This window comes from Manis pentadactyla, chromosome 3 (assembly GCF_030020395.1).
Source record: "Manis pentadactyla isolate mManPen7 chromosome 3, mManPen7.hap1, whole genome shotgun sequence".
NCBI lineage: Eukaryota > Metazoa > Chordata > Mammalia > Pholidota > Manidae > Manis > Manis pentadactyla.
Window position 1 is genome coordinate 37,916,028 of NC_080021.1, and position 10,879 is coordinate 37,926,906.

The 10,879-nt window shown below is 49.8% G+C and overlaps 1 long non-coding RNA gene across 2 annotated transcripts; it reads left to right on the forward strand.

The window, feature by feature from the left end:
- The first annotated feature begins 216 nt into the window (after positions 1-216).
- LOC118907607 (uncharacterized) lies at positions 217-3,879 on the forward strand. 2 transcript variants are annotated; one of them, XR_008996224.1, is made up of 3 exons: positions 217-1,394; positions 1,897-2,003; positions 3,062-3,879. It is a non-coding gene; the product is annotated as an uncharacterized LOC118907607 (long non-coding RNA). The 2 variants fall into 2 exon arrangements; XR_005022883.2 differs by having other exon boundaries at positions 217-1,358.
- Positions 3,880-10,879: the final 7,000 nt, after the last annotated feature.

Sequence of the window (10,879 nt, forward strand, 5' to 3'; positions counted from 1 at the left end):
TTTCGCAGGGGTGTTCATCATTCACTAGTGATCCTCCATCACAAGAAAGCTTGGATCTGCCTAGCAGCTTCCCTTTCCAAAGGGAAACAGGGTGCATGGTGGCTGGGCTTTTCTTAAAAGGAACCAAAGAGAAAGGTGAAAGAGTATTTTCCTTCAACAGCCATTGATAAGGTAAGAATAGGGTGGCTCCTATATACAAGCAGGACATTTCCAAAACACACACAGATAACAGAAATCAGAGAGAAGAGTGAAGGAAAAGAAATTATTCACTGGAGATTTTATTACAATAGGTAATTATGAAATATGTAGTTAATAAGAAGTCCAGATTAAGAAATGTTTGCAATCAGTAGTGTTTCATAGTTTTAAAACCAGATTAATAACTACAATAACATGAAAAACACTAATGCCTTGCATGTGTCCTGTTGTCCAACTGTCTCCTCAAAGATAAGAAGCAGAAAAAAAGGACATTTGTAGAATGTAAAGAATGAGGTGAGGCCATGGTTGCCAGATAAAATACAAGATGGCCTGTTAACTTTGAATTCCAGATAAAATGATGAATATTTTGTTAGTATAAGTATGTTCCATATATTGCATGGGACATACCTATTCTAAAAATCTATTATTGTTTATCTGAAATTCAAATGTAACCGATCATCATGTATCTGTATTTGCTCAATCTGACAACCTCAGGTGGTTGCCTTATCCACCCCAGTAGGGAGAGACCGAAGAGAGAATTCTGGAAAAGAGGCAGGCAGGCACAGGCTAAATGACGGACTCCAGGGACGCCAGGCCTCGAGTCTCAGGCTGCCCTGGTGGGGCCCTGGGAAAAGGCACTGGGCCTCCTCTCAGAGCTCTGTTTCTCCCTGGAGGGGACAGGCGGTACCCAGCAGCTGTAGAAGGAAGCCTTGAAAACAACCTGAAAACAACTCAGGCTTCTCCCTGTAGTTGCCAGTGAGGAGAAGCCAGGCTCAGGGTGGCAACATCTCCAAGTGCACCCAGACCATATGCCAGCCTGTCTCCCATGGGCTCAAGAGGTCATCCTGCCCCAGAGGTATAGTGGCACTGCCCATGCCTCAGCTGAGCCTGTAAACTCCCCAGCCTGCACGGACCTCCCCTTCAGGCCTGGCTGTGGCAGTCCTGCCCCACACTGAATCCCCCCACATGCTCTGGGGCTGAGGTCATTGAATCTCTCTGGGCCTTTCCTATAGGACTGAAGTGCTGATCCAGAGACATTAGCTGGGTGACTAGCTATTTGTGTACTACCCAAAGGTACCCTGGGAAGGCCAAGTGTAGGCACCTGTTCCCCAGGAGTCCTGGGAAGATTGCTGGGTGAGAGTGCAGACATCTGTCCCCAGAAGGTGAGTGGAGCCTGCCTGCCTCAGGGCTCCGGCTGAGTGAGTTGCAGACCCACCACCTTCCCAGACCCCTGCTGTGCCCGCTCTGATGAAGGTCAGGTCCTCCTCAGGGCCTTCCCCCCAGCACTGTGGGGGAGCTGCTCTTGTGTCCTTTCCCAGGATAGTGAGAGGGAGGGAGAAAAGGGCAGGCCTGCCTGGGAAGTTTCCACTTGAATGTTGGACCAGAGCATTCACGGGAGTGCTGAGAAAGGAAGGACAGCCTAAGAGGAGAGCATTTCTGATAATCTTGTGAGGTGCTTTTAGTCCCGCTTTTACAGATCAAATTGAGGCCCCGAGAGGTTATGGAACTTTCCTCAGGTCACCCAGTTAGTAAGTGGTGGAGCTCGAAATCTGACTCAGACTTCTCTGACTCTGAAACTTGGGCCCGTCCTATTCCTCTTGGCTGCCCGGGAAAATTCTGTTCTAGCTCAGGAGGAAATATCTACGATTAACTCTGTTATTCTGCTATTGTCTGGTTCCTGCCTCCCCCTTTACCTCCAAGACTTGGCTAGAGTCTGTGAAGTTTCCTCTAGAAAATAATACTGAAAGGAAACAGCTGCACTTCCCTGTGTCCACACCAGGAACACCATCCTCCTCCCGCAGAGCTGAGTGAGCGCTCTGGGCCAGGCTGCGCTGATCTCAGCACGTTGGGAATTGCCCCTGGTCCCTGTCCTTGCATGTCTCATTTGGTAATTCCTGACAGACTGAAAACCACATTCCCTGGTGCCCAATCTCATAAATCTGGCCTGTGTGGTTGGTTGAGTTTGTAAAACTGTGGGAGGTAGGCCCCCAGGATGTCCCCCACCCCCCAAGTGGTGCTAGGCCTGGTCTCTGCCTGCTTAGTTTTCCTCAGACCTCACCACACAAAGTGGTCAAGCCTTCCTTATCTTCCCCTTTTGGCTTTGGGCATTTCACATGCTCTCTGACACTCCCGCCACCTTGGGTCACTATTTCTCCCCCTCAATGCCTCACAGCAGTAAGATGGCAAGGAACTTTCAGTTCTGAGTGTGGTGGGGAGAGGAGGGGAGGGAGCTGGAGGAGGGAGAGTTGGGAAGGATTGAGAGAGTCTGTGTCTTCTGATCATGAACTTCACTCCTGTATTCATTTATTTGCTCATGTATGTGTGTAGGCTGGGTGGGAAAAGACAGGAAGAGGTGGAGGCTGGAGGTGTGATATACCAACCAGGCCCCACACAGTCCAGCTTTGCTCAAAGTCTCTTCAAAGAGGCGCAGTCCGTCAACCAGAAGTCTCTAAACAGGACTCCCAAGCTCTACCTGCAAGGCCTCTGCAGCAGATTGACTCAGTAGCACTCAGAAGCACCTGTCTTCTGACACATCTTGTAGCTCCTCCAAGTTTCAAGAAACATCTAGCCTATGCAATGTCTTCTCTTAGTTAGGGTGTGGATTTTGGAGCCAGACTGCCTGGGTTCTAATCCTGGCTCTGAAATTTATCAGATTTGGGCATGTTACTTAATCCCTTTCTCCTCAGATCCCTGCCTCTCAATGGGCATAAGGGCATGTATGGCCTAGGGTTTTAGTGAGGATTTTAACGTTAACAGTCGCAAAAGACTTAAAATAGGCCCGATGTTATGTAAGTGTGAGTAGCCATCATTATTGTTATTATTATAATTATTCTCTCTCCCCTTTCCTTTCCTCCCACATCCCCAGTCCAGTCTTTATCAGCCCACTGTCTTTCTGGAGCCTTGGAGGGCTGCTGAGGAGAGGCGTTCTTAGAGGGTGGTGTGGCGGGCCGGAAGGCTACAGACTCCCGCACAGAAATGGACCTGTGCCTGATGATTGAGAAGGTGTGGGGCCCCTACAGGTGATTCTGGAGTGGAAAGGCACTGTGCTGGAATGGATCAGGGCCCTGGGGCCCGCAGAAGGGGTATGTCTACTGGTGGTGAGAGGACCCCCTGCTTTAGGCTCCAGCAGTTCAGTTCAGAGGAAAGCTTGTCAGTAGAGGACTGCTGAGGGTGTCCAGACTGAGGCTGCAATCAAGACACTCCTGCCACGGAACTTGAATGGGTTGACTGGTGGATCCCCAAAAGATATGTCCATGCCCTAACCCCCAAAACCTGTGAATATGATCTTATTTTGAAAAAGGGTCACTGCAGATGCAATTAAGAATCCTGAGATGAAATCATTCTGGATAATCCAGGTGTGTCTCAAATCCCATGACAAGTGTCCTTATAAGAGCAGGAGAAGGGAACTCACAGATACCAAGAAGGCCACGTGAAGACAGAGGTAGAGATATGAGTCATGCCACTGCAAGCCAAGGAAAGTCTGGCGCCACCCGAGGCTGGAAGAGGGGCAATTTTGAAGAGAGTGCAGCCCTGCTTTCTGGTCCCCAGAACTGTGAGAGAATAAATTTCTTTTGTTTTAAGCACCCAGTTTGTGGTAATTTGTTATGACAGCTGCAGGAAATTTATACAAGGAACAACTGCAAAAATCCCCCTAAAAAGGAAAAAAGGACCATGGTCTGAAGTGGGGAAGATGGAGAGAAGTAAAACTCAAAGGCTCAATGAAGGACTTTGATCAGAGGGGCGCATATGACGGTGCAGGCTGCACACTGCACAATGGAGGGATGCCATCTGCAGCGTGATGGTAGATTTGAATACTTTTTGCTCTATTTTTCCTTCCAAGGTCAGTAAGGTGTCTTGAGGAAGGGGTACCTTTTCCTAAGACACACAGAGGTACCCTGTGGCCTTGTTAGTTTTTGGTGAGAAACGTTTAGATAGTGCTATTCAATGGAACATTCCTGCAAGAATGGAAATGTTAGCTGCCTACAACAGCCACTAGGCCAGTGCGTCTCTTGAGCACATAGAATGTAGCAACTGAGGAGCTAAATGTTTAAATTTATTCCATTTTAATTAATGTAAATTTAAATAGCCACATATGGCTGGTGGCTACCCCATTGGACACACAGCTCTAGGACAAGAAAATGGAAACTCAGGACTGCTTGATGCAGAACTTAGTCCCCAAAGCATGGTTACTGTTCATTTGCTGCTGTTCAGAGCCCCTCTCCGACCGCACTTCTTGTTTGTTGGGGGGGAGGGGATCAAACAGGGACCTAGGTGGTGGTAGAGATGGCAGCAGGGATCAAGGAGTGCTGGAGAATGAGAGAAATGCCCGAGCGGGTAGGAGCAAGGGCCCAACAGCAGAAGGAGGGAGAAAGAAAGGCTTGCCTGAGGAGGGAAGAGATTTCCCTCCAATTTGTTGGCTTTTCCTCATTCCTAGTTTGTGATTCTGTCAGTCATGAAGTTAGCTAAACTTTTTTGAACCTATTCTTGTTTTCATCCCTCAGTTTGGGATAATGAACTTTTTTTTAATTTTAGTATTCGGGGCAGTTTTTTTTTTTAACGTATCTTTGATATACACTCTTACAAAGTTTTCACATGAGCAACATTGTGATTACTACACTTACCCATATTATCAAGTCCCCCCCACACCCCGTTGTAGTCACCGTCCGCCAGGGCAGTAAGATGCTATAGAGTCACTGCTTGTCTACTCTGTGCTGTTATGCCTTCTCCGTGACCCTCCTGGGGGATAATGAACTTTTATGTGGAGATAATCATAGGGATGGGCAGGGGCTCCAGTCTGGGGGCTCCTGGGCCTCGATGTCATTCGTTGCTCGAATGCAAGCTCTGTGGGAGCAGGTTGGCTTATTTAACTCCCATCAACTCTGCTTGGAGAAGGTGGGAGTGCTCCCTGTCTGTGCCACCCCCCTCTGCCCATCCATTACCCCAGTGCTGAGGCATGTGAGCAGGGTGTGGTGTCAGAACTGTTTTAACTGCTGGAGAGCAGGACATTTGCCCGGCTGTGACAAATTCATCACACTCTCCCCGCCTGCTGACTAACAGCCAGGGTGGATTTACTGGGGACTTATAAGGGTAAGTCAGCCAGGCAGTGAGGACCTTGCTTCTCTGGCAGCACCAGCCTCACCCAGGAGCTTGTTGGAAAGGCAGGCTCTCCGACCCGGCCCTGACCTGGGGCGTCAAGATGGGTTGCGAGGATCCCAGGTGACTTGGGTACACAACAAAGCTGGAGAAGCGCTGAGTAAGGTCAGGGCCCATTTCCGGGCCCATTTAATAGACTTGCCTGGAGTGAGTTAACAGAGTTGGACCGACCTCGCTGTTTAAGAATTCTGTTGGCTTTGCCACCATACGGTTTCCCCACACCAAAGTCTGGTGAGAGGTGATGCCTCTCAGGATTTTCTGAAGAAAGCCAGCAGTCCATGGCTGACATCAAAAGCGCACATGAGCTTCCTCTCAAAGGGCTTAAACAGATGCAGCATCACCCAGTTGGAAGTGGTTTTCCTGGGTCTGCAACATCCATACAGCAAGAGGTGCAGGCGTTTAAAATGATGATTCCCTTGAAAGACCGATTTAACAAAAAGTAAAATGCAAATTGAAATTGTAGTGTCTCCTCATTGTTTAAAGAAAAGTCTATATGCATTAAAAAAATGGTGTCTGGAAGGATATATTCCAGATTCTATGGTGAATTAATGCTGTTTAGCCGAAGGCCATCAGGAACACACGCGGAGCTGGGTTTATCTGCTTGTTGCCATGCAAGAGTGCACGGCGTGGGCACCACAGCGCATGTCCGTCAGAGGACCCCAGAGGGGAATCTGCGTCAGGTTTGGGCTTATGGCCGGTGCCCTGGAGGATGGGCCAGGCAAGCAGGGCTTTGTTCTGGACTGGAAGCTGCCAGGAAGCGCAGGGGTAATTTTATGAGTGGATGTTTTAATAGCTCTTATTAATGGAACATTAAGAATGGAGAAAGAAATGGAGTGAGGCTGTGACTGGTAAAAACAGAAACAAATGGGCGGTCACCCGCTAGCCGGGGTAGGGGACGCTTGTTTGTTTTGTGGTCTGAACAGTGCTCTTGTTTTGTCATTCAGACAGGACTGTCGAATGGTCTTGCTTTTGTCCTGAATTTCAGAGTCGCAGTAGCCTTGGCTGATGTTCTGTGGAGCTGGTCATGCCCAACAAGGCCCATCTGTGTGTGCCAGGCCAGCTCCCGCTGGCAGGGGCTGCTTTGCTCTTTCTCAGTTGTAGCCTCCCCACAGCCTCTGGGTGTTGGAATTAAGGGTGAATTTCACTTTCTACTTCATATTCTGGAGAAAAAATTTTTTTACAATGTTTATGTATTATATTTGTCTTTAGAAAAATAACTATTTCCTTTTGGGGAAAAAAAAATCCTCCTATATAAGAAAAGGCTCAACTGGATCAACCATCCACCTGGGCACCTGGTAGGAGGGGCAGGAGTCCTGTCCTCATACTCCCCCAGCTCTGCCTCCTGCAGAACAGCTTAACTTAAACATTCCCCCAGGAGGCAGGCTGGGCGTGCCAGCTTCAGAGTTTAGGTTGGATTGGAAATTGGTGTTGCTCAAGACCTCATTCCAGTGTCCAGGTGGTGAGAAGCACGGCTGGGTTGTCAACACTGGGTAGAGGCCACTTGGACGCTGTGGACATCTGCTCAGTGGGGCTCCCTCGCAAGAGGCTGTGGAATGGCCCAGAGCTCTGGCTCTCCCCTTGGCCTACCTATCAGAATCACCTGAGCAGCTCTGACACTCACCCCCTCCCTCCCCGCTGCTCAGCAAACGGCCCAGTTAAATCTAGCTCCCTGGGGGCAGTGGCCAGGCATGAGCATTTCTGTCACTCCCCGGGTGTGCCTGCTCTGCCCTCACCCTGCCTGGCCTTTGCTCCTTCCACTTCTGTAGTCCCCACTCTCCTCTTTTCCACTCCCATCACCTCAAGTCTGGGTGAGGCCCTCACTTCTCTCCCCTGAAATCACCTCTGTCCTCCATGTTCCCTGACTGATCTTTGTAAATAAAAATCGAGGTCACTTGTTCTCAGCCCTGGCAGCATATCACAAAAACCAGGGGAGATTGAAAAGAGATTGAAAAAACACTTCCGGTGCCTGGGCTCCACCCGCTGAGTATTGATTCCATTGGTCTGGGGTGGAGGCCAGGCACCGATATTTTTAAAAAGTTTCCCAGGAGATTGTACTAGGCAGCCAGTGTTGAGAACTACAGTTTTGTGAACTTTACTCCCTACCCAGCAGGGGCCAAGTAGATGAGCTAACCCTGTAAACTGAGGTGCACGGCTCCCCTAGGGCCCCTCTAGGGGAGTGTGTCACAAGGGGGAGGGAACCACTTTGCCAGAGAAGGCCACGTGACCGTCCGTGTGTGGGCGGAGCGGTATGGCCCCGTGGTTCTTGGCGGGGCTGGGGGGCTGGGGAGTTCAGCCGCTACAGTGTCAGAACCTTGAGATGAGTGTCCCTGGCAGAGGAGGCCTGGAGGAGGACAGGGGAAAAGATGGGAATCACATCCTAGCCTAAGTCTTTGCAGGGGAACTTTGCAGGGACCTGGCTCCTTTGGTAGCAGCGGGGGACACATGCTGGGAACTGGCATGCATCTCTGTGAGCACTTGGTGCAGAGAGCCCTGAGCAGAGGAGGCTCTAGGCTGCCGGAGGCCCTGCCCCGATCCCGCCTTCAGGGCCTGGCACGCCGCCACCAGCTGCAGGGAGTGCAGCCTGCTGATTGCTCAGTGCTGAGTGCCTCCACAAGAAGAGCCCCAAACTGCCAGGGTCAGCGCTGTGCCCCTCCCTGGGGGCATCTGCATCAATGACTAGTCAGTGGTGGGGACAACGTTCTGGGCCCCTTGTCCTGTTTTAGGACTCCTGAGCTTCAGAGCTCTGCCTGGCATGGGCTGAGGCATCTGCTGCCAGAGCCTGCTCCCTTCACTCCCCTATAGGTGTTGCTCCAGCAGTCTCCCCAGTAAGCCACCCCGCATGCAAATCTACCTCTGAGCGGCTCCAGGGTACAGTACCTATGAGGAAGGCCCACAGTATAAGTGTGTGAGTGAAGAATGAACAGAGCCAGAGGGGTGTGAAGGCGGGTTGCATTCCAGCTGCTTTTGGGACCTTATGGAACATTTGTAGGTCCAAAGGACATGAACACTGCAAATGTGATCATATAAGTCCCCTGCTTAAAATTCCTCAATGACTCCCTACTGCCGATGGGATAACCTCCGAACGCCTCGGCGCACTGTGTGACTGTGAGTCCTTCTGCCGTCTAGCCCGCCTGCCGCTGTAGGTGCGTCTCCCTCCCCACCTCCCCGGGCAATCGGAACTGTCTGCAGCTTTCCAAACTACCACGCTGCTTCCCACCCCTGCCTCCACACAAGCTGCTCGCTGGTTCTGGAAGCCCTTTTTTCACCTGGGTCACTTGCATTCCCTCTTCATTGACATCATCTGTCTCCTTGCTCCCCTTCTGGTCTGGGTATTGTGTGAGGCACAGGCCAGCTCTTAGTCGTCTTAGTTGGGTATCTGCCTCTCCAGGACCTGACATACTGGTACACGAGGCTGCACTATAATATCATGGCAGTGGCTGATGCATTCATTCATTCATTTTATCATTTTATTGTGGTAAAATACACATAACATCAAACTTAACATCTTACCATTTTAAAGCGTATAATTCAGTGGCCGTTAGTGTATCCACAATGTTGTACAACCATCACTACTACCTAGTTTCAGAACATTTTCATCACCCCAAAGGAACCCCATCCATTAAGTAGTCACTCTCTGCTACCCTCTCCTCCCAGTCCCTGGCAGCCAATCTGTTTTGATTCTCTGGATTTGCCTATTCTTGATATTTTATATAAATGGAACCATACAATATGTGACCTTTTTGGTCTACTTCTTTCCCTGTAATGTTTGTCCATGTCATAGCATATGCCAGTACTTCATCTCTTTTTATGACTGAATAATATTCCATTCATTAGGCTTGTTTCCACCTTTTGGCTATTGTGAATAGTGCTGTTATGAACATCGTGCATAAGTTTTTGCTTGAACCACCTATATTCAGTTCTCTGGCAATATACCTAGGAGTGCAATTGCTGGGTTATAGGTTAACTCTTTGTTTAACTTTTTGAGGAAATGCAAAATTGTTTTCCACAGTGGCTGCATGATTTTACATTCCTATTAGTAATGGGTGGGAGGGTTCCAATTTTTCAACATCCTTGCCAATGCTTGTTATTTTCTGTCTTGTTGATTACAACCATCCTAGTGGATGTGAAGTAGTATTTTACTGTGGTTTTGATTTCCTCAAAATGTATTTTTGATCCCTAGGGATGTGCCAGGTACTGTGCGGGCACTGGGGATACTATAGAGAATAAAACTGACACAGGCTCTGCTTTGTGGAAGTTCCAACCTGGGGGTGGGGAGGTGACACAGGTGAGTGGCGTTAGGAGGGCTAACTCCATTAGTTAGCAGCGATGCTAGTACTGCTTGGCTGTAGCTGGGGAAGCAGAAAATTGAGCTCTCAGGCTCTCTCCTGGTCCTGCCAGGGTAGAGCAGACTTGCAAACTCAGAGGCTTACAGGACACGGCCAGAGGAGAGAGACAGAGGGGTGAGTGCACGTGCATCTGTATGTGTGCTTGGGGAGGAAGTGCTATGGTGAACTGGGGTGCACCAGCCCTGCCCCAAGGGGCAGGTCTGCTCAGCACTGGTTTGTTACTGTCAAGTCGTCATGTAGGCCTAGGCCTGGCCACACCCTAGATGGAATAAGATTTTTACATGGGATTTTCCAATTTTTACAAGATGGCACATTTTTAAAACATTGGGGGCCAGTTTTGGTGGACTGGCCACCAATTTGTGATTCTGACATGGATATGTTTCTCAGATATAGAGCTTCATTCACAGGGTCAGCATCTCTGTGCAGACCTGGGAATCTACCTTCTTAACAAGCCTCACCTCTGCTACCCCTAAGGCTCCCAGCCGGGGATCTGGTGTCCACTGGGGTTTGAGAACCACCAAACCGGACCTGTAGGGAAGGCAGCTTCTCACAAGAGTGGAAGGCTGGGCAGGCAGGGTCATGTTGCTTGTTTGTGTTCACACGGAGAGGCCATGGCCTGGCCCCAGGTTCTCAGGCTTCCAGAGTGGACTTCCCTGTGCCAGGAACAGGGAAGGGTGGAGAGCGGCTGCAGGGAGAGCAAGTGCCCGCCCCCCAGCCTGGCTCTGGCTCGCCACAGCCCATGTGGTGACACACCGTGGCTTTTACCCTAGTGGGCAGTGTGATGGCAGCCCTGCTGCCTGTTCCTTCCTGGTGAACTTTCTCTGGATGGGGACACTTTGCTGGGGAGATGGCCCGAAGAGAGATGTCATATTCTGGGGAAAGGCAGCTGCAGGCCTACGGACAGCCTGAGTGCTGATAGATGGGTGTTAAGCAATATGTTTGTAGGTCTCTTGCTTAATTGTCACAACTGCTGTTAAAACTAGCAGTTCCCTGGCAGGGCTGTTGGTTCTGAAAATCCACAGGCTCCTTTTTAAAAACTATGAACCACCTGGCTTCTGTAGGTGTTTGTTCTGAAGCCACCATGAAACTTCGCTGGGTTCACCTGGCAACCAGGGATGCTCTGGGGTTGGTTAGTATTTCAACCCAGTATTTACAGGGTCCCGAAGCTCCAGACCTTGAGACAG